Source organism: Parasteatoda tepidariorum, chromosome X1 (assembly GCF_043381705.1).
Source record: "Parasteatoda tepidariorum isolate YZ-2023 chromosome X1, CAS_Ptep_4.0, whole genome shotgun sequence".
NCBI classification, from domain to species: domain Eukaryota; kingdom Metazoa; phylum Arthropoda; class Arachnida; order Araneae; family Theridiidae; genus Parasteatoda; species Parasteatoda tepidariorum.
This window is the reverse complement of record NC_092214.1, coordinates 41,084,128-41,109,330: the sequence shown is the minus strand read 5'-3', so window position 1 is coordinate 41,109,330 and position 25,203 is coordinate 41,084,128. Positions and strand designations below refer to the sequence as shown.

Genomic DNA, 25,203 nt, shown 5'->3' with positions numbered 1-25,203 from the left:
TCTTAACGAACAGAGTATATTACGAGTTTACTTTTTGAGCCTTATAAATATATAGTTTAGGTGTGAAAAATAGTTTTTCTCTTATATTTCCCTCTAAATTACAATTTTAAAAATTAAAAAAGGCGTTTATAATAGTGAGGTTTTGAGATTATTTTAATAAATTAGATTATTTAATAATATAGATTATTTAAGTAAATCAAAATATTAGCTTAGAAATATAAAATTATGCAACTGAAGCTTATATATGTTTCTGAATTCTTCACTATTTTATTGTAATAATTAAAAAGTAATTGTGTCTCACTGAGTTATTTTAGTAGTAATGGGTAAAAATATATGCAGTTTCATTATTTTTATATTACTATTTTTAGGAATTTAATTTTTTTTATTAATAAATATTTTTGTTGAGACTCGGTAAGTTTCTTTTAATTGTCCTAAAAAGTCTCAAAGTTTCCTAAAATGTTTAAAAATTTCTCAAGATGAAAAAAACATGATTTACAATATTTTTTAATTTTCGCCGAGATTCAATAATCTCACATCACTCCTAATAAATTAGGTATAAAAATGCTAAAACGCTTAAAATAATGAATAGTAGGATCAAAAACACTATCCAGATTTGTAAAATTCATTAAAAAAGGAACAGAAAAGAAGCAGAACCAAAAAATATGAACCATTTTTAATCATTTGGATGTAAACTGTTTCTCCCTCTTTTCCGAACTTTGAGAATCAAAAACTTTTTAGTATGCGCGAAACTTTTGGATAACTTATAACGAGAAAAAAAAAGTTATCGAAGCATAAAATAGAATAAATATTCCAAAATAAAGCAAAAGGAAGTGTAACAATATATTAAATTAATAACAAAACTTAGGTATTGTGTGTGCTCTGATAAATAGCACTTAAAGAAAAAGGAAATTTGTTTTTTGAAAGCTGTAAACTGAGTAAAATATGAAATAATGTTCTGTTGTTATAATGTCTCATTTTTTAAATTAACACAAAATAAATCTTGAGGAATGTGGGAAAAATAGGCTATAAATGTTTACTAAACCTCATATTCCTCACCATATTTCTCTTACTTTTCACCAGGGAATCAATTGAGGTAAACCTCTTTGAAAATCCATTCATTTCTCTTTTTTTATCTTGCGCCTCTGTATTCTGTTTGCTCTCCTACCTGAATGAACCCTTCCATCCTATCAGGTGGTTGTCATGCGCCGGCTACGTCAGTCCGGCTTAGCTATCCGGCACTTCATCCTCTTGTATTGCCGGATATTTTGGTAACTTTGATATCGCGTTTAACAGGTGGTCTGCTTTTGCGGTGAGTAGATAGTTTTTTTCTCTGCTCCTTAAAAAAAAATTATTGAGATAGTTTGGCGGTATTTTTTAAATCTTTTACAGAGTTAAAAGCTAGATAGCAATTTAAAAAAAATTATGGAAAACTAGATAGCATTTTTTTATTTTTTACGGAAATAAAATTTAGATAGCATTTTAAAAAGTTTTTACAGAAATGAAAACTTGATAGTTTTTTTTAAAAAAATAATTTCTCAAATCTATAAACTGGATAGTAATTTTAAAATTTTATTAATAAAAATATAAATTAATAAAGTTTAGTTTTAGAGTGATAATTTTGAAAAAAAATAAAATTACTTTATTTCTTTTAAGCACATGTGCAAACATGTTTCGCTTTACGATAAGGTGAAAAAAGACTTTTTCCTCGAAAAATTAAATCATTTTACTAGTTTATTTTGTTCTTTGTAAACGCGAACATGATTAAAGAAATGTATGTAATTTATTTACTTTTTTCTATACTTTTCCCCACATTCTCCAACTTAGGAAACTATGAAAAAAAAACTTCTCCATAAATATGTCCTAAATTTTTTTTCAAACTTTTAACTTTTGGCTTGAGTTTATACTGAATGTTTGATTTGATACTGATTCGATAAATTGTTGCTTTCCAAAACATGGCACTTATATTGTTTTAAAAATTCGTTTATTTTGTCTCCTCTGAATAACTTCCTTTAAAATGTCTATATTTTTCTATGAATACAAATTTTTATTTTTATATTAATTGTAATTGTCAGTTGATAATTACATTATGTTTGTGCAAATGTGTTTAAATTTAGAATATTTGTTGAATATTAAATTATGTACATTATAGCCGGATGCTTAAAGTTTAGTTTCTAAAAATACGTAACTCCTTGAAAATCAACTCAGGAGAAATGCTTTTTTAAAAAATTTATTTTTAAAAGACCTTGCAAACAATAATTGGACGAACTATGTAGTAGGACTACAATAATTACTTTGCAATTAAGAAAACTGCTTTCATTCATAATTGCGGCCATTTTATATTCAAACTTCAAAGGTAAAATATTCAATGACTTTAAAAAATATACATTAAAATTCCTTTATCAAAATAATTCAATATAAATCACAAACTTTTAAAATAACTTTTTAAAAATTTTAATTTTAAAAATGCTTTGAACTGAGAAAAGTTAAAAACTTCTTCCCGGTCAAACATAGTTGAAAAAATTAGTGAGAACTTTACTTTGTTTACTCCAAATATTTTTAAGTATTTGAATAGTTCAAAATTAGAAGTAAAGGTTTTTAGTTTAAGGCTTGAATTATTTTATAAAAGTTTTGTCATAAACAACAAGTATTAGTATTTTTTGTAAAACGTAAATAATTAATTAAGCATTATCTTTAAAAAAAATTCATACCTGGGTTATATTTGGTATCTAAACAAGTGTTGAAAAATATTTATATGAAAGCTAGCTCCGAGCAGTTGATAGAAAAGACAACTTAAGGTTAGCTTTGAGCAGTTTATAAGAAATAAAAAAAATATTTAATCTCTGGAAAAGGGATTAAAAATTCCTTGAACGTATGCTGAAATTACTTATTGCTACCGAATAACATAACACCGAGATAATTCGTTACAAATATAAGAATTCTGGTGTGTAAACAAGTTTTTACTGAAAAATTACATCTTCTAATTCGAGAAGCTTGTTGATTTTCAACTAGCGTGTAGCTCTTCTTTCTTTCTTTGCATGCAGGCAATCTTTGCTATTTGCTAGAAAATTCCGAATCAAATTACTGTAAAAAGTAACAGCACACAAATCCATTTTTACCGGAGCACGTTACGGAACAAAAAATCTAATAAATAATTACCCTAAAATCTCTGAATCACTCGAATTATATAAATATTAGTGTAAAAGTTACAATATAAAAAATATTTTATAAAAAATTATTTTTATAAAAAATATTTCACGGTGAAATTGGATTTTGCAGATGATGCACCCATACTGACGGTGCTTCAGACAATTATTTGCTCTGGAATTTCTTACAGTATAACGGCAAAGCGTAGAAAACAAAATTATACGTACAAAACAAAAATAAATGTAAGGATTGAACCGGAAAGTAATATTACAACAAAACAAGAAGTAGAAAATACCATATCGAGTAATATTACGTCAAAGACAGGTAACGAGTTAATAGAATTTTCTGAAGAAACTATTTCTGAAAGTTTATTATCATTAAAGCGAAAAAGAAAAGGCATTCCGTTAAAATTTCAGACCTTTATAAAAAATGTGCACTTTTAGTGGTGCTTAAAGGACGTTAAAAATTTTACATATATTTTTATGAATACAGTACCAATTAATTAAAATATCTTAGTCACAATATAAGTTCACATTATTATTTATTTCAATTTGGAAAAACTAATGAAATAGATTTACAGATAATATTCAAAGATCAATGCTAATTTCTGTCTTTAAATTTTAAAATAAGTTGGCTAACTCCGTAGTAGATTGTATATTCATTGTTTTTACTTTGAATGAATTTTTCAAATTAAGAACTTGCGGGAATACCGGGGTACTTTTATATATGATTGTGTGAAATACTAATTTTACAGATTATTCCTAAACATTTTTTTCGCATATGTATAAATAATCTAGTGTAGTTCTATTTTGAATATTAATTTTAATTTTTCAAATTATGATTTTTTCTAAAAAAATATAAGCTTGATAAAACAAACAATCAAAATATTTCAATAAACGAAAAAGGCAATATTATAATGTTCACAAAACTCAAATATTTTTAATTGAATGAATATTTTTTATTCAATTTTTTATATCTCTGAATTTTATAATTAATACAAGGAAATAATTTTTAAAATCAATACTATGTAAATTAGCTAGTGATAAAATTAACAGGAAGTATAACAGAAGTAGGAAAGTAATACAATGCCCTATGTGTATTAAGTACAATGAGAGAAAAAAAAAGTTGGCTAAAACTTCCAGAATATGGTAAAATTTACCGTGTTTTGGCTCTATGGGAGCACCAAAAAGCTCGACAAATAAATAGTAGATAAATATAACAAAATAGACCGCAAGAGGTATCTATTGTGTGGAAAGCATATTCTCAATTGTTAAGTTAGCAAAAACCGTGACAAATTAGTATTTCTTAATGTTTCTAACGTCCACTTTTTGCGTATTACGACAAATCTTTGAAACTATTTAACTCAATCAAAAAGTTTTTATACACAATTATAAAACTCGTTTACCCAAAAAACATTCTCTAATTTTTTTTTTATAGTTTGTTATATTTTATAATTTAATTTTAAAGTAATCAAAACATTGTTGATCGGTTAAGGTACCCAAACTTTACATAATTTAAAATTTCATATTTTTAGATGTCAAAATCCAGAATTTGAACGGAATCTGTCAAGTAGTTCTTGAGAAATGAAAATTTTAAAACAGTTAAATTAAATAAGACAGAATGCAAAATGTAGTAAAATTAACATTAATGAATTTAAACTTTCGACCACTCTTCTTAGTCAACTATGAGGACCATATTTTCCAGAATTCAGTTACCACCCTATTTTAAGGCTTCATGTATGTCTAAGCAGGGATAAAACGATTTTGTGTCTGGTTTTGTATTTAAGAAAATCTCCCGGGTGAATCAATTATCATTGCAGGTGTGGGGGCATAAAGATTGAATGTTAGACTTTTGAACCAATAATATTGCAAGCTAGTGCGTGAAAATCCGATTATTAGAACAAAAGGTTAAGCAATTAAGTGTTCCATTTTTCATTTCAAGTACTGAAAACCGGAATTATACATAAAATGATAAATAATGTTCTGTTAAAATATTATATTTCCGCTTGAACTTTTGAAAAAAATTAATAAGCAATGAGTAAACCTTGACTTTTTTATAAATTTTTAAAAAGATTTTTTTATGCATTTACACTGAAATATGCTCAATATAAAGTTAACGATTTTTACAAATAGATTTTTAGAATACGATTTTCTAAATTTTAATTACTTTAAATGTACTTGATACTTTTCACGTTTCACGTCTTTTTAAAGCTTCTATTTAAAATGGAAAACCAATTATTTTATTATTGCTTGAATAAATAAAATCAGAACGGAAAGTTTGTCTAAATGTATTTCCTTATATGTATTGAATTTTAATGAATGAAAGTCATAGAAATCATTAATTGAAATACACCGAAGTTATAATTCACTAATGAAAGATAATTTAAATCTACTACAAAATAGAATTGCTCATGAATTTTAAATGCGGGCAAGCCTAACAAACAGCTTTTCAATAGAGATATTTAAATCTTGTTGATTTAAGCTCTACACAGACTCCTCAACAAACATATATTGCACAGTTATGTTTAAATTTTCAGAGAGCTATTTTTTGAATATTGATAGCGTTATGTGAAGCTGAAACTCAAAGTAGTATCATTAGTTTTTTAAACTCAAATATCTAAACTTGTTGCTATTAATATTAAAACAAGCATCTTGTAAATGCGTAAATACATTTAACAAGTTGATCTTCTTAACCCTGCTTCACAAACATCAAACATTTAAAGTAAAATATTTGGACGTTAAGAAAATAATATTATTTCTTGTTCACTTTCAAAACTTAGAATAAATATATTGACTTCTTTAAAACTTACTTAGATAAGAAACGAATAAAATATTCAAGTCGCACGTTGAAAACAATTATCTCTTTCTAAAGAAATTTAACCAGACTTTCAGTATTCAAATGAAATTAATTTAAAGAATACACTCACTTTAATGTAGTATTTTTTTTTAATAATGTTACTTTTTAGAATCGTTTCGCAACTGATTTCCAGTTATAAAAAAAATACTTTAAAAGTAGTCAATTTTAAGAAATAATTTGCTTTTTAAATTATTTTACTCAAAATTACATTCATTTCCCAAACTATCATTTTTAAACAACTGTACTACACTGTAAAAAAATTTGGATCAAATTACGGTAAAAAATACCGGCACTCAGGGTGCCGGAAGTACCTTATTGGACTCGAAATTTTATATTTCAATAGTTATTACGCATGAAAATATAAAGTTTAGAGAAAAAATAATATGAGACACACACAGTTATTCATAGTTATAGTATACGACACTGCGTTTCGGTATGAAAGAAAGTATTAAATTAATCTTCTGATGAATAAAAGAATAATTAATTCTTCTGTGAAAAGCAATTCTTTTTAATTTTATTTTATTTTCCTAAACACGATTTTATAAAACAATTAAGTTGAATTTTATTTGGTTATTAAAAAAATTATTTTAAATTTTTTAGTTATGATTAAATAGATTTAAACATTCGATAGATTTAATAAATTTAAATATTAGGCCACAATTCATATTTTTTCTTATCATGCTATACCTTTAAAATATTAGAGTATTTTACCCTGGGACAATAAAACATGTTGTACCTTCGGACAAAGGTAAAACTCATGCATAATTTTTTATAACTACGATATTTTTTGCAACTGGGTTAGATGTTCTAATTTGTTGCAATTTTTTAACCCTTTGAAGCAAATGGGACACCGGTGTCCCTTTTATATATATAATATTTTTTGACGCTCTAATTACGAGCATAAATACATTTTGGTATTTTTTAATGACTTATATCTACTAAGAAAACCCATTAGATTATAGGAATTATATTTGAACAAAAATATAAAATCCATAAAAGAAGTTTGAAAAAAAAAATTTTTTTTTTCAATAATATTTAAAATTTTATCAATAATTTATTTTCTAATTAAAGAAATTTCAATGATGAATGACTGTTTCTATCAGATCTAAATAACCTCAAATTTAAAAAATTATTGTTCGGAAGTAAACCGTTTTTGGAAGATGCAGAAAAAGACAATGCAGAAAAGACCTTTAATGCAGAAAAAGGCACCAGTATTTCATAACCATAAATTTTTAAAATGCTATAAAATGTTAAATATAATATTTTTTTACTTATTTTGACCCAAATTAAAGCAAAATAATGAAAAAAGTATGACAAAATGTTCAGCAAAAAATTCTGTGTCTAAGGGAATGTTATGTCACCAGGAAATGTTATATTCTATAAGTATATTTTAGTAATGTATTATTAGAATACTTTTAATATTTAGTTTAGTTAACAAGTTAAGAATTTGAAAAAGGTGAACTATTTTTATGACATGTTCCTTTAATTCATGTATTTTGATTCAATATATTTTTTTCCCTTTTTTTTATCAAATAACTATTTTCTGCTTCCAGCAAATAAATGAAATTCTTTCAAGGGAAATAACTTTTACCAAAGTTTCTAATTTCTTTTAAACATTTATAAAAAGTTTCAATTTTCATTTACCTTCATCCTTCCTTAAGAAATAGTAGAACTTACATTGCATTCAAACACATTACACGAAATATAGAGAACGTAACATTAATACTCATCACTCTTGAAAAAATTAAACTATTTTTATGACATATTCCTTTAATTCATGTATTTTGATTCAATATATTTTTCCCCCTTTTTTTTATCAAATAACTATTTTCTGTTTCCAGCAAATAAATGAAATTCTTTCAAGGGAAATAACTTTCACCGAAGTTTCTAATTTCTTTTAAACATTTATAAAAAGTTTCAATTTTCATTTACCTTCATCTTTCCTTAAAAAATAATCGAACTTACATTGCATTCAAACACATTACATGAAATATAGAGAACGTAACATTAATACTCATCACTCTTGTTGCAAAGAATTCTATTAAAAAAAATATATACGCCTTATGTGCTCATGTCTGCTCCATTTATCTCAATTATATATTGACTGCTTTCAAATTAGGTTTACACACATCGAGAACTCATGTTCTTTGCATTGTGTATTAATCATACTTTTTTCTTAATTTAGTGGCTTAAAAAATTAAATATAGTTTCGTTGGCATTAATTGGGTTCAAGTAAAACTTTCGCAAGGAAAAATTTCTTATGTCCCAAAGTACAACAAATTGTTATACTTTGGGTAAATTTGCAATATCTATTTCGAATAATTGACAAATTTTGTATGGTGAATCTAAATATCGGAAATATTCAGTAAGTTTATTTTTCATGGTCGTTAAATTAATTAAAATATTTAGTTAAAAATTATATTTTGTACTTTTATAGTATTATTGACCGAGGGGTTGTTTTTTTCCTAATTACAAAAGAAATTCTTTTTGCAAAAGATAGTTTTTATTTATAATTTTCGATAAATACTACCATTTTGGTTTACACGGAAATTCAGATTTCGACATCAGGGGACTTAAGCACTGTAAAAAATTCCAGAACAAATTACGGTAAAAAAATATCAGTACTCAGACCTCCGGTATTTAATATCGTAAAATCCATTTTACTGGCATATGTTACGAAAAAAAAATATCTGAAATACCGCAATTTTCCCAGTAATAGTTACAGTAAAACCACTGTTTCACTCTAATTAAATAATTATTACTTTAAAAATCACGGTATAATAGTTTACGGTAAACTAGATTTTATGAATGATACACCCAAATTGCCAGTACTTTATACCATAATTTGTTCTAGAATTTTTTACAGTGTGGTTACCTAATATCAGTATATTTAAAGTTATGATTTGTGGAGCTCTAGTATGGTTGTTTGCAATCCCTTTTTAACTAGTGAAGTATTGATACTATTCTAAGTGACTCAGGTTTCAACTTCAACATAATATGTCAATAAATAATTTGCATTAAGTGTATTCAATTTAGTTTTTATAAAGTTTATTAAACTGCGCTCTTTTGGATTTTATCTAAAAACTTTTATATTAGGTTTTCTTAAAAATGATTGCAATAATGAAATAAAATAAGGTAATTACATTGTAACAGACTAACAGGTTTACGAGAAAAAATGACAGTACTTTATTAAAAATATGTACAAAAATTAATTCAATTATAGCTGCATTTAGTATGTAATCTAACACAGGAAAAAAAGAAATCTGGTCAAAAATATCAAAATTTCGTAACATTTACTGTGTTTCTGGTTGTCTAAAACCAAAACTCGGCAAATTTTACTGAAGCAATTTAGTTATGATTTTGTCAAAATTAATAATAAAATATGGTTTTATAATCTGTGATAAATTTGCTAAACGTTGCCAAAATTGGTCATTTTAACGTGATACCTTTGATCATGTCCTAAAATCCATTTATTCGGTAAAACTTACTTTTCAGTTTTGTATTTTTTACTAAATGTGTGATAATATGAGCTACAATTTTTAAAACTAGAATTTCTAGTAAACCATTACCACACGAACGGAAAAATTACCAAAAAATGATTTAAATACCGTATAATTAGGTTTTTATTACCAAAATTAAAGTTGATTTTTTTATTTTACCGGAATAGAGGGTGGTAATTTTACCAGATTTTTTATCCGTGTAGAAAACCATAACTTGAGTTTTTTTAACTTATAAAAGTGATTCTTTAAATATTTATGATCAAAAAGAAGTTGTTGATGCAAACAAGCAAAAAGTGTTTTATTTTTATTTAATACTATTATATTTAACCCTATTACTTAAAAAATGCACATTTATTATAAAAATAATTTATCTCATTTCACGGGAATTTAAAAATATTACTTTTATGAAATTTATCTTTTGTCTAATTTTAAATTTAAGAAAATAGAATTCTTACCTACAGCATACCTAAAAACAGATGCTTTCCTCACATTTTCGCAAACATAACACCTAATGGAATGTCATATATTATATTGGTTGCTTTTACCAATAAAATCTGCTGTTCAGTGAGAATTTCCATGTTAAAATAAGACGACCACTAAGCAAAGATAGATAAAAATCAAAATACCAAAAAATAGCAACATTGGCATAGAATGGCCCATAATTTAAGTTCAAACTTTTTCCCATATCTTTATTTTTATTAAAACAAGAAATCAATAAAAAGAAATTAACGGAACAAATATTATGACGCTAAGTTAGTTTAGATAGGATAGGATTTTTAAACAAAGCTTCTTTTCTTTAGAAAGTGTTATCGGTTTACAATTAATAAACATTGATAATACTTATTCTGTGGGCAAAGGAGATTATGTTGCTAGTAAAAAGAATATTTATTCTAAAAGAAATTTTACTGTGCTATACAGAAATAAATTAATCCACCAAACTGAAAAATTCCAAACATACTTTGTTATTCTATACTTTCCTGATGAGAGACGTTAATTAAAGCCTTAATTTATGTTGATAATATTGCATTTATTAAGATAACGAGGAGTGGCAGAGATTTTGAAAAAAAAAATGCTGAATGAAGTGTAAACATTAGTTACGTATAAAGTTAATTTTGAATGCTTTATTCAGTCATAAAGATAATTTGAAAAATCACGGAGAGTTTTACAAATTATTTATCCCTTAATTTAATTTGTGACAAATTACGCATTTTTAAGCAAAGTGTTGACAAAATATGTTTTTATATATTTATTTTTCAAAAGGATTTAGTTTTTTGAAAACTGTTTTCTTTTAAATAAACATTAAACTTCCATACTCAAACAATTTGATCCAATTAAAGTTTTGAGAAAAAGAGCTTTTTAAATATAATTTTTAAAAGACTCAATTTCTTTCAATGTAAAATTATTGTAAGACATTGATACATATTCCACCAAGTTTATTTTATGAGAGCAAAGTTACGGTGTTAAATTTTATTGCTAAACAATTTTAAAAAAAGTTTTAAGAAATAAAAGGATATTTTAACCTTAATATTAAAAGTTATATTTTTTTCCTGACTTAACTTTTACAAATTGACAATACTTGTTTTACGTATACAAAGATAAATTTAACTAATTTTTTTAAGAAACTGGTATATTGGGTTGTTCTAAGAAATATGGAGAATAAAATGTTGTAATTTTTTTTTTGCATAATTCTAATTATCATAATTTCCCTCATGATTTTAACTTCTTACCGCAACTTAGCACATATTTTAAAAATTTATGTTATACACTCCAAATTCCAATGTTTAATTCAATTACTAAACAAATATCATATTTTAAATATCAATGTATCTGTCTTTCTTGGGTTTACAAAGGACACATGATTTAGAAGACCTTCTGTGATCCTACATCTTTTGACAGACTTAGTTTACAACACTTTCTGGTCAGTTTATCTAGAGTTATTTGTTTATGTTTGACACAGTAGAGCCAAATGTCATGAAAATCTTCACTGAAACTCATTCCACTAAACTCATAAAATAGTTTCTTGTTAAATAAGTAAATAAAAAAGAATTATTTTTAAAAATAATTAATATAAATAATTAAAAAAAAATTTTTAAATAAAATTTTTTTATCGCTATTTCGCTCATGAAGTACATTCATTTGGTAAATTTCTTATACTACGATAGAAACTACTTAAAAAGATGATTTTTAGCAATATTGGAAGTCGATGCTTCATTTTAAACCGAAATTTTATTTTAATTCAGTTTTCCAAAAAACTTATAAATACTAAAAAGGTTAATTCATCAGAACAGTTTTATTGCGTATAACATCCATTACTCATACTTATAGAAAGAAAACAATTCTGGTAAAATTACTACTCCATATGGTAATGGCATTTCCGGTTTAAAAAAAACATGATTCAGATTAATAAAACTGAAATATATGGATTTTAAATCATTCATTTGGTACTTCTTTATCTCATATGGCTCCCGTAAATTCTGGTTTTTAAAATTATAGTTCTTCTTGCCACACATTTACTAAAAAATACAGAACTGAAAAGTAAATTTAACTGAATAAATGTTATTTTTTTGCCGTGCTCTATGAAATTATGATAAAATTAAAAAATTTTGCTACATTTACCAAATTTTATCTCGTGTTGTAAGGCCGTACTTTATTGCACATTTTACCGAAATTCATTAACAAAACGCTTCAGTGAAACTAATTACCGAGATTTTTGGTGTTCTATACGAGCCATACTTTGATACTTTACCATATTCTGGTACTTTGGACCATACATTTTACTCGGCGTACCTTGTAAAATTACTTGTATGCTGTAAAAAATTCGGGGTCAAATTATGAGGAAAAATTCTGGCACCCTGAGAATTTACGGAACAAAAAAATCTAATATACAGTAACATTTACAGTAATCACTGTAATTAGATAAAAATCACTGTAAAAATTACGGTATAAAAGTTTACGGTCAAATGTTTCTTATGGATCCTACATTCGGGGTGGCGTTATTTCATACATCCGGCGTTATTTCATACCGCCATTTTATCTGGAATTTTCTACAGTGTGTATTCCATTAAGTAATTTAATTTTTAAAGCATTTAAGGAAAATATATATTTCAGTTTAATAACATAAATAAGCTACTCAGATTTAAGATAAGATAATTTTTTTTTCTATTGTGTTCAAAGTTCGTATAACGTATAAAGTTCGTATAACGTATAAAGTAAGTCATACTCATGTGTCCTTAGATAAAACAAGTATAGCCAGCTTCATAAAATGTTTAATTATCCTACGTAATTTCTACCTATTCTATAGAAAATATCTCTAAAGTTTTATAACTTTAACTTAAGTATGAAATTACTCAATCGAATAAAATCTGATTAAATTTCATAAAATCGTTTTTAGATTGCATTAGTAACTTCTATTACATATATGTTGAGCTAATTATACTCTCAAGATGGTAACAGTCAATATTAAAACAAAAACAAGAAAGTTAGTTGCATGGTTCTTACTCTATGTTTTTGAATGTGATTAAAAAACATTAATTTAAGTAGAAAATTAGTTTGAGTTGAATTGTAGAATTTTGGAATAGTTATAATTAATTTGTAACGGAAACTCAATAACTTACATAAATTATCAATTACTTCAAGTAAATTAAAATGTATTTGTTATTCAATAATGATTTACGATTTCAAATTACTTCTTTCTTCCGTATTCTCATTTATCTTCATGCCCGCATTAACTTCTACATTTTTCTCATTAGTCTCATTATCTCAGTCGTGTTTGTCAAACGAAATCACAAATTTATTTCCATTTTAAGACATGGCTTTTAAAATATTATTTCATTTAAGATTAAAATATCCAAAAACTCGACATCAACGAAACATGTTAGAAACGAAATTAAATTTTGAACAAATGATCCTTTGAACAGCAGATTTTCACCATCGCGATTCTTAAGTTTAAACTCATATTTTTGTGTAGCATCAGAGAATTTCTTAGTAATACACTTCTCGTAATTATAATTTTAAATTATAATAATAATTATAGTAATATCATAAAAAGGAAAGTTACGCAAAAAATTTAAATAGTATTAAGCAGCTCAAATGAAAGCTCCTCTAAGTACATTATTTTGGCAATATTTTTCAAATTTCAATGACCCCATCCCCTTTTAGTGGACAGGAAATCTTTTCTTTTTTTAATCACTGTACACTGAGAAAAAAATCTAGTAAAATATATTAATAGTATGGTAATAACATTTCGGTTTTTTTTTCTGTTTCATTCTGTGTTTATTTCTCCGTTTCATTTTTTCTTTTTTCAAAAGAAAAAAAAACATAATTATGGTAATAAAACTAAAATATATGATATTTTTAAACCATTCGTTTAATAATTTTTTCGTTCATATGGTAACCGTTTACTGGATATTCTGGATTTCAGTGTTCTAGTTTCCTCATTACCAAATATTTTGCAAAAAATACAAATCTGAAAAGTAAATTTAACCGAATAAATGGTTTTTATGTCCTGTTCTAAGAATCATGATAAAGCTGCAAAATTTTATCACTAATTTTACAACACATCATAACATTATATTTTATGGTTAATTTAGCCAAAATCATTACCAAAGCGTTTCTGTAAAAATTATCGGGCTTTTCAGTATTTCCATAGAGCCAGAGACGTGGTAAATTTAACCATATCCTTGTAATTCAGACCATTTTTTTTCTCAGTGTGCATATAGGATTTAGACAAAATCTTCAGTTTAGTCGATAATGCACTGACTAAGGTTTGCTAAGAATTTTTTTTCCTGATAAATAACGCTAAATAATATCAGTGAAAATTGATGGAGGATTTTTTTTCTTACTACAATTTTTTTCTGTATAAATATAAAATAAAGATTAAAATTATCATATATAACACGGAAAGTGTTAATAAAACCTGTAAATTTAGCAGTTTTATTTTTCTTGCCTTCTATCGTTAAATTGTTGTTAAATACAAGTTATTGTAATAATTTAATATGTGTTGAAAAGGTATTATAAACTTCATTCGTTATTGAAATAGATGTTAATGCTATTTGTAAATACAAAGTATAATAACTTATACTTCGAGATTTTGACTTTTCAGCATTATTGCCCTTTCATGCACATTATTTTAAGAATATTTAATATTTATAAATGGTTCTACGATAAATCTCGTGGGGGAATCCGATGGGTTTAGTTCCGCGGCTGCTAATTAGAAAGCACCAGACAAGGCTTAAAAATTTTCCCTCTCTTTATGTGAAATGTAAAGTAACTTTGACGTTTACTCCGTCGGATCAATGCTTTGATTTTTCTCAAATGCGCGGGAAAGCGGCTTGTTCTATGAAATTAAATAGGGCAAAATTTGGACTCTGAAATTATTATGCTGTTCTATCGTTTCTTCGTGCATGCATTTTAAGCTCTTAGACTTATTTATCTGATTAAAACAATTCATTGAATCCTTACTTTTTTTTTCATTAAAGACATAGCAATTCTATACGTGACTCATGTTAAGAATTAGAAAAATCTGTATCGTAATTTAGATACGGAAGAATAATTGTTACTGTATTAAGTACATGGATAAAACAATAAAGAAATGATATTTCTGTTTAAAAAATGCTAGTTAAGAAAACCAAAATATACTGTATTTAAACCATTTCTTTGATAATATTTTTTTCATATGGTAACGGTTTCCCGAAAATTCTGGTTTTCAGAATTATAGATCTTATTACCACACATTTAATAAAAAAAAATACAAAACTGAAAAGTAAATTTGACCAAATAAACTGTTTTTATACCATGCTTTGAGGTATCATGATAAAATTTCAAGTATTATCATACATTATCATTTCAAGTATTATCATACAGCATTTATCAAGTATTATCACATATAACAAAACCCTATTTTATTATTAATTTTGTCAAAATCATAACTAAAGTGCTTCAGTAAAATTTACCTAGCATTTGGGTTTCTTAGACAGCCAGAAACACGGTAAATTTTACCATATTTTGATATTTATGAGCAGCCTTTTTTTTACCTGTATAAGGTCACATAATAAATGTAGCTATAATTGAATTAATTTTTGTGCACATTTTAATTATACAAAAATCATTAACAAAGCGCTTCGGTAATAATTACAGTGGATTTTGGTATTTCCATAGAGCCAGAATTGAATTGATACCATAAGATATATAGATTATAGCCAGAATAAATTTTACCATATTCTAATAGTTTTGACCATGTTTTTTTTCTTAGTTTATTCACTGAATGCGAGTGAAAGCATTCGTGTTTAAAGTGATATTCAGAATTTATTGCCCCTGTTTTTTTATTATCCATTTTCTGAATTTGAATGAAATTATCCATTACTCTCACTGCAATGAATATATTACATATCACCAAAAATGAGATGATAATCACTCGTGATTATCATCTCAGTGAATTACAGTGTGAATCACAATTATGTTTATCCATCTGTTACTATATATTCCCTAAATATGAGTCATAACCACGAAAGAAGAATCACAATCGAAAAAAGCTCTCAATTACCATGTAGATATAATTTAGTCTGATGTATTTAACAGTTTAACTTCTCAATTAACAGAGAAAAAGTTATTCTTTTTTAATTTAAAAACATTTTAATGTAATTCGTATAATTTCTTACACAGTTAGAAATGTCTGAGCGTGCACTGCAAAAAATTCTGTATCAAATAATCGTAAAAAGTACTTGTACCCTGAATGCCGATATTTTTACCGTGAAATCCAATTTGAACGTTAAATTTTGCTTAACAAAAAACTAATATACTGTAATTTTTATAGCAATATTTACTGTTAAATCACTGAATCGTTGTAATTAATTAAATATTACTTGAAAATTACGGTACAAAATTTCCCAGTAAAAATGGATTTTACGGATACTGAATCAGGGTGCTAGTACTTTTTTTCGTAACTTGATCTGGAATTATTTACTCTGTGTTTAACCATAATATTGTTGAAATTTGCTGGAACCTTAATCTGATGCAAAGTTGAACCATATTATCATTCATTTTGAAATTGGTTGCAGAATACCATTGTTCAATTCAACACCTTATTACGTTAGTAATTTATTAAACATCGTACATTTACACCATGTTAAGATTCAAGTTACCGATATAGTGGTTCATCATAGAATCAATATTTTTGAGAATATAGATGCTTATTTTTTTTAGAAAAAAAGTCCTCCAGTATCATGTAGTTAGCATTTAGTTCGGTGCATTCAACTGCTATAAGTTTCTATCAACAGGGAAAAAGTTTTTTTTTCGAATTTAAAACTATTAAATATAATTCGTATAATTTCTTAAACTGTTAGAAATGTTTATTTTTAAAAAGAGTTTGGTTGACCAAACTTAATTTGGAGCGAAATGCTTGATCTATATTACAATGTTTGAACTAAACGCTATATGAGCTAACAATTTTTGTTAATTTTAAAATTAAATGAGAAAGAGTGAGAGGAGTTTGATTGACCAAACTTAATTTGGAGAGAAATGTTTGATCTATATTACAATGTTTGAACTAAACGCTATATGAACTAACGATTTTTGTTAATTTTAATATTAAATGAGAAAGAGTGAGAGGAGTTTGGTTGACCAAACTTTATTGAGGGCACAAGATTTGTCCTATATAATATCGAAATATAGCTTATATAAACCGTCATTTTTTGTCTACTTTTGAAACTTAAAATAAACTAACTGCCATATAAAATTAAAAGAAAGCGAGCAAAACTGCAATTTCGTAGAAAGAGTGTTTTTTAAAGTAAAATATTAAACTCTGAGTTTAATTAAAAATAGCTGAAAATGTCTTGGTACAGAATTTAAGACTACTTTTAAAGTACGATAAAAACTATTCTAATTTTATGTAAAAATGAACTTCTAGCTGGTTATGCTGAATTTAATTAAATTTAGTTGTTTTGGAGGATGATTTCAATTTAACCATTATTTATGTTAATCTTCTATCAAGGTAATTAAAATTAAACTTTCAGGATACAAGTTCAATTTCTTCTAAAACTAGAAGTAATTATTAACCGCATGTATTCCATTTGTTTTCAATTATTGCATTTAAAAAAAATTCGTAATGGCGAAATTGGCCACTCTCCGAACTATTTGCTTCCTTCCCAAATTTTTCTAATTAATCATTTACTATAGTTTTGCTAAAGTTGGCAATTACGTCTTTTAAATCAACTTAAAAATATTTCTTTCTGCTAATCTTTATGCCTAAGAATAAAAAAAAGCGAAATGTGCTATTGAAGTAATGTTATGTTTAATGATCAGAATTTCTTGATTTCGAAAATGACATCTGTATAATTAAAAGCCTTAAAATAAATTAATAAAAGTCATTACACAGGAAATTTATTTTCCCAGGCAGAAAATATTTTTATGTCAAATATTAAGAATACCTTTTTACGTAATAAACATTATTAATCAGGTGTACAAAACGATAATCAAATTCAACTGATGTGGCCACAAATTTGAGTTGTGAAAAAATTATTTTTGAACACTAAAAATAAGAGATACAAAGTTTTTTGGAGAAAAAAGCTGAACTGAGTTGCTGTATTCTAGCACTTAACATTACTGTCCTAGCTGTAACAAGCATTCTAAACACTTGAACATGAGCCTAAATGTATGTTTATTTCAGTTTTTTATGCAAAATTATATTCGTTGAAAAATATTAAAAATCCTCCATAAAAACAAACATTTGTTGCGTATCAAAACTCCTCCTTTATAAAAAAGTTAGGGTCAAGTAAATATGCCTCAATAAATTTAGATATAATAAATATGCCCGATTAAATTCGAGTTACGTCATCACAAATATACTAAAAATTTTAAGATTGAACGAAGAAGCGTATAAACTTGAAAACTCATATAAAATTTACTCAAATTCACTAAAATGTCTCTTACCTGGTTCGTCCACTAAGTTCTTCATATGTTACATTAGAGGAATCGGAAAATAATGGCATTTCTGCTCATTTTGATTTTCGTTTGTGATTTATCTGAGCACTGTATACTTCAAAGTCGTGTGAAAGTTATTTTAATATCTGATTGACACCTGTATACTCGTATTTAATTGCTATATATTAATATGTATATGATGAAATGGACAGCTAAATACCAGAAGGGTTTAATTATGTTAATTACTTTAGACGAAGCTTTTTTTGGAATGTTGAGGGCAGTTAAATAAATGTTTACTAATTATGTAGAATTTTCTTCTTTATAAGAATACATTTCTTCATTGACTTTTAAAAACTAGTTTATTTATTTCCATTCATAACTAAACATTTTAATTTCAAAGAAAAATAAATTAGTATAGTTTTTGAAAAAATTGATTTTTCATGCACTGAAAATGAAACAACTTAACTGGATTAAGTGAGCAAATTAATTTGCAAATTTTTTTAAAATACTCAATCCGAACAGAAAACTCCAACATTGTTAACTTTAAAACATATAACTAACAGAGAAAGTTAATAGTTAATAACCTAATATAGATAGTAATATCTGCTACCCCCAAAAAGAATACATATTTCTATTAAAAAGAATTTTCATTTTAAGTAATTTAACCAAAATTTCATCACGTCACAAAATCGCTATTCAGTGAGAGTCAAATATTCATTAATTAGGGAGGAAAAAACTTTCAAATTATCTCATCTCGTTCCATGGTTGATTTTTTACTCAATTAATTTCCCACTTATCACAGTCGAATAGTCATTAATGATTCTTAGGGATGAATGAATGTCTTATAATTTGAAGAGAGAGTCTTACAATTATTCAAACTCTAATATTTGATGTTCTTTTTTCTAAGCTTTGTCGAACATATACTTTGTAATGATGTTATTATGAGATTCTTTCAGTTTTATGCTCAATTAATGTAATTGTGAACCTCTCGAGTGAACAATCTCATTTAAGAATAATTACGGCTTGCGGAACCACGAATAAAGATGGATTTAATAGTTGTAGAAGAAAGGTTTTTTATCCTCCCCGATGGAAAAAAATAACTTAATTACATTTTATATAAGCTAATTAATCAGATTTCTTTCTAAAGAATAATTTTTAAATAAGAGAAAGTTGATCGAATATCTATTTGCGGTGATCTAAATTGCTAGTGAAATATTATGTCTTATACTCAAAATGGCAAAACAAAATTGAACTAAAATTAATCAATTAACAAATTACACTCAAATTACAAAAAGAAGAACAATATGCTAGGGGTTCAATATTCCAGATTTCATTGTGAATATCGATTAGGCGTGGCAACTTAAATTGCAAGTAAAATATAATCTGTGTTAAAACTCAATGCACTCATAAGGCAATGTGAAATTAAAGAAACCGTAGTTGATAAAAAGAAGTATGCCAGGGTTCAATACGCCAGAGTTAAATATTATGAGCATCAATTGAGCTTATCAGCCGAAATTGCAAGTAAAATATTATCTGTGTTTTGTTAAAACTCAATATACTATATACTATACTATAAAGTTAAATTAACCACAATTGATAAAAAGGAGAGCAATATGCCAGAGTTCAATACTGTGAGTGTCACTTGCGCGTAGCAACCTATATTGCTATAATAATATTATCTGAGTTTCTTTAAAACTTATACTCATAAGGCGAAGTAAAATTAAGGTATCAGCAGTTGATAAAGAGAAGATCATTATGCCAGAGTTCAATATTGTAAATATCAATAGAGCATAGGAACCTAAATTGCTATTAAAATATTATCTGCTATTTCCTTAAAAGCTCTATATACTCATAAGGCAAAGATAAATGTGCGAAGGTTCAATTCGAAAGAGTTCAATACTGTGGGAATCAATTGAGCGTAACAACATAAATTGCTAGTAAAATATTATATGTGTTTCTTTAAAACTCAATATACTTATAAGGCAAAGTAAAATTAAAATAACTGCAGTTAAATAAAAAGAAGAGTAATAGGCCAAGGTTCAATATTGTGATCAATTGTGTAGCAGATTTGTAACTCATAAAAATTGCTACTTTTATTATTAGTATGAAAAGGTGTTTTCTGAAATCCTGTAATGCAATTCAATGAACTAGTCATTTGTCAAAAATTTCAATGAAAAACTTCTGTTGCAGGAGTAGCAATTGTACCAATGGACAGTATAAGTCTTTTTTAAAACAGTTTAGTAAGTGTGATGCTGAAAAGTTAGCCGACCAGCGTCCTCCTGAAACTAAAAACTGGTAGTAAGACTTCGATACAGATTTTTGAAAACTCACTGCTTTACCTTTTCAATTCAATATTCTAAGAACAGAAATCCTTTGCAGTTAATCCTTTCTGAAGTTTAAAATTGCATTTGCACGAGGAAAAAATTTCTGGTAAATTACTGCATGGTAAAGATTGCTGTATGGTATGATTACTGTACACCGTTAGAAATTTCTCAGAAAAAACAGTTAAAAAACAATTTATTTAATTGTTATTATACCATATTCAAACAAAACAGTTAAATAATGACTGATAATGATAACTGTTAACTGTGACAAAAATCGTTTATTAACTGTTTTGACCAAATACGGTAAAACAACCAGAATTTTGTGGTTTTTCCATGGAGGCAGAATGACAGTAGATTTCATTTTCTGGTAGTTTTAACTATATTTTTTTTTCTCAGTGTAGAATGATATAGTTAAAATTTCAGATTTGTTTAAGTAACGATTAGATTAAGACTGATTTCACTGTTACAAATAAGTATTTTTACATTAAAGTAAAATAAAGTAATCAACAGAAATTAAAATATTAGATTGATAAAAAAGTGTAAAGTGACTCGAAACCTGTTACTCGATACCAAGTTTAAGAAAAACTTTTTAGAAAGGGCCTCTGCTACACTGTTAAAAATTTCTCAAAAAGATGGTTAAACAGCAAATTATTTAACCATGTTCAAACGAAACAGTCGAATAATCATAAATAAGATGGTATTTAGACTGTTAACTGTGAGAAAAGCCATTTATTAATTGCTTTCTCCTAATATGGTTAAACAACAAGAATTTTATTGCTCCAACTGTATCCACCTAATAAAGCCGCTTAGTTTCTTGCAACTGCGGATATGTCATAGCCGAGAGGCTAATCTGTCGATCTCATGGTCGGCAGAACTTGGGTTCGAGTCTTAGCGTTGACACCACAATGTTTCCTCCATTCCCTTCAACAAACGAAGAATTTCCAGTGTCCGGCACTCCTTAATTTGTGTCCTATATTCTCCAATCCCTATTATCTAGCAAAAAAGAGAAATCAGTTGATTAATTTTTTTGCGGTTTTGAAACCTTGCCAGTTCTAAATGGTTAAAAAAAAATCGTATAGTTTTGTATTCATGATTTTATAACCATACTCGGTTTTATAACGGAATTTTATTCGATTTTATAACTGAAACGGTTTCAAAACTGTAAAGGTAAAAAATGTTGTTTAACGTAAACTTTTATGGTTAATTGGTTGGACAGACTGCTGCTGGTTATTTTACCATAATTTTAGAATGAAAATTCTAACAGTGTATGGTAAAAACATTGCTCGTAAAAAAATATAATTTTGGTAATAAACCCAAAATATCTGGTATTTAAAGCCATTAATTTGGTAATTTTTCTGTTCATATGGTAAAGTTTCACCAGAAATTCTTATATTCAAAATAATAGTTCTTATTATCAAGCATTAAGTAAAAAACACAAAACTGAAAAGTAAATTTAAGCGAATAAAAATTTTTTATGGTATGCTCTAAGGAATCATGATAAAATTACCAAATTTTGTCACAAATTATAACACTGTATTTAATATTTAATTAAACAAAATCATTACCGAAGCTCCTCGGTAAAAATTGCTGATCTTTTGGTGTTCCCATAGAACCAGAAACACGCGAAACTTCATTATAAAATTTAATGATATCATGGTAGTTTCGACCATACTTTTTTTCTCAGTCCATGACTATTACTCACTAAACTTTTATAGAATAATTACATAATGCACAGTCAAACTAATCTCTCAAAACCATTAAAAAATTTAGATTTGTAAATCTTCATTATTTTTGCTTATAAACAGTCACTGTGCTCAAAAGGACTATCCATTTTAATAATATTTCCAGTTTATCATAATTTCTTTAAATATTATCTAATGTTAAAATGTAAGAGACAAAAAATATGTCCATCTTTTATTTTTGTTGCATACCTAGAGCATAGTAAGATATTTCCTTAAAAAGTAAAGTAAGGAAACAAACTGTTTAAGAAAGCTTAATTTGATTACGAAATTTAAAATGTCCCCATAATTCACCTTGCGTTACAAGCTAGATCATTCTGCTAATCTTCTAAAACTAAAATATAGCTCAATTAACGCTAATTTTCTTTTCGCCAAGTTATCCACGCTTTTCGTTTTAAATTTAGTAGGATTATTCTGTTCAATTTAAACAGAATTTTTAATTCGTATTCTTATATCTTAGTTTGAATTTGAGTACTTTTAATAGTGTACTAAAATGTTAACAAGAAAGATAACATCCCTGTTTATTTTTTAAAATAAGAATAATACTAATGATTGTAGTTTAATTTACTTTATTTACTGTAATTTATTTATGCAATTTGTATTATGAACAAAAATATACGTACATATGGTAATAAATATTAAATTCAATATTAATAAAAATAAGCAAAAATAGTAATATTTAATTAAATTATATTTTTTATGAGACTGCAAATACTCTTAGCTTCACTTAGAATAAATTTTATACTGATTCTATGGTCACAATTTTTGGTTTAATTTTACATTTTCAATCAGTTTTTTTTTCCTGATCTTATTAATCCAATAAGAAATAAGTTCTATCTAAAAAAAAATTTAAGATTATTTTTAAGGTTTTTAAGCAAAATTTTAATTGTACTTGAACTACCTCCAACATGATTTTCAAACATTCTTCTTTGACTTTTTTTCATTAGTAGTATAGGAAATAAGAAATTTTTTCCTAAATTATTCATGGTAGCTGCGTTTTTTTAATTATTATCATTATTTTATTGTTATCATTATCTTATTATTATTATTATTATTTCATTATCGTTATTATTTTATTATTATAATTATTTTATTATCATCATTAGTTTATTATTATCATTATTTTATAATGTTATTATTTAAAAATTAATAATATTTTATTTTTTTGTTGACTACAAATTGTCAATTTCCTCCAAAAATTTAAAATTAACCTCATACATTTTATAATAAAATTGATGCATTTTATGATAATCTCTAGGGTTTTCTTTCCTAAAGCAAAACAATAAGAGAACTGATTTCGTTTTGAATGAAAAAATGGCTTTTAATAAGTTTTTGAGCTTTTTGTTACTGATCTTTATAGTTTAGAGAAAGGCTTTGCGTAGTGAAGTTTAAAAAATTTAAATTTGCAACGGAATAGAAGATATAATTAAAACATATTTCTATAACTCCCATTGATTTTCAAATAGAATGCTGTATTTCCTTTTTTGCTATTTAACTAATTTGCTATTTAACTAATCTTACCGAGATAATTCTAATAGTGAACCAAAAACATATAAGTATGAATTAAAAACAGATCTACTACGGATTTTCCTTAATTAAAACATTATTGCGCTAGAAACTGTTGGACACATCGTTGAGAGCTGCAAAAAATACAAATTAGTGATGTAGAAATCCAATTTAGCATAACATTCATACACAACTTATTATCAACATAAATCAACAACGCGAAAAGTCTGTCGTAATTAATATCAATATTTAGAAATAATGAAAAACTCAATAAAAATGAGTGAAAAAGTTGCTAAAGAATTCATGCCTTGGAGCATCAAAAACATGGGGCACAAAAGTGTAAGAGGCCTTGCAAGCCTAAAGCAATCAAAGCTAGAAATTCCCCTTCAAAAATATAGGTTTCCTATATTTTGTTCTGCCTATGTTAATAAATGCTTAATAAAAAATCTTTCCTTTCTAATTATTTCTTACTTTATGAATGTACAAAATGAAGAGTACCTAGTCATGATGTTTATAATATTTCCGCTCAGGAACGAATAATTCAAGAGGACAATCAACTTGAAAGTGAAAAAATTTCAAATTCCTTACTCTTCAAGATTACTTTATTTACTTTCTAGTTGTTTGTTAAAATCAAGAGTTTTTGAAAAGTTTCAAGATGAAGTTGCGGAAATGAATAATTTAAAAGCAGTTTATGTATTTTTTTTTATATCAGATTTAAATTGTTGAAGTTGAATTCTTGAAAACTCATATAAAATATTTGGTTTTAATTCTGTAAATCTTTCTAAAATCTTTCTAAAAGTTTTTTGTATCTCTTTAATCGTTTTATTTTTGTAAGTTAATATTTATTTTAGTTCTGCTTGTTTTAAGAATTTTTAGACAATAATAAACAATGAAAATATATTATGAAGATTCATTTAGATAAGTTGTTAAAATGTAAGAGAAGTATGTATTCATATAGGGGAGAGTCGGGTAGCCCCGCTCACTTAAGGAGTATTGCTTATATTTCTGTATAATACTGAGTAATAATCAACATTTTTGTATGTTTCTATTGTTTTATCATCTAATTAAATAATGTAAGAAGAATAAACCAAAAAAAGAATAGTTAAACTTAAAAAAATAGAAATTTAAGAAAACATGTTTTTCAGCTCTTTTCAAAATGTGTCGGGTAGCCCCGCCCAGTTACAAAAATTCTTATTTATATCTTTATATCTTTAATAT

The 25,203-nt window shown here is 26.1% G+C and overlaps 1 protein-coding gene across 1 annotated transcript in view; it reads left to right on the top strand.

Moving 5' to 3' along the window:
- Window positions 1-1,193: 1,193 nt before the first annotated feature.
- The window catches only part of LOC107439185 (tolloid-like protein 2), a 100,809-nt gene continuing 76,799 nt past the window's right edge, over window positions 1,194-25,203 (top strand). Inside the window, exon 1 of the mRNA XM_071187656.1 lies at window positions 1,194-1,309. The gene's annotated coding sequence lies outside the window, so the exon portion shown is untranslated. The remainder of the gene's footprint in view (window positions 1,310-25,203) is intronic.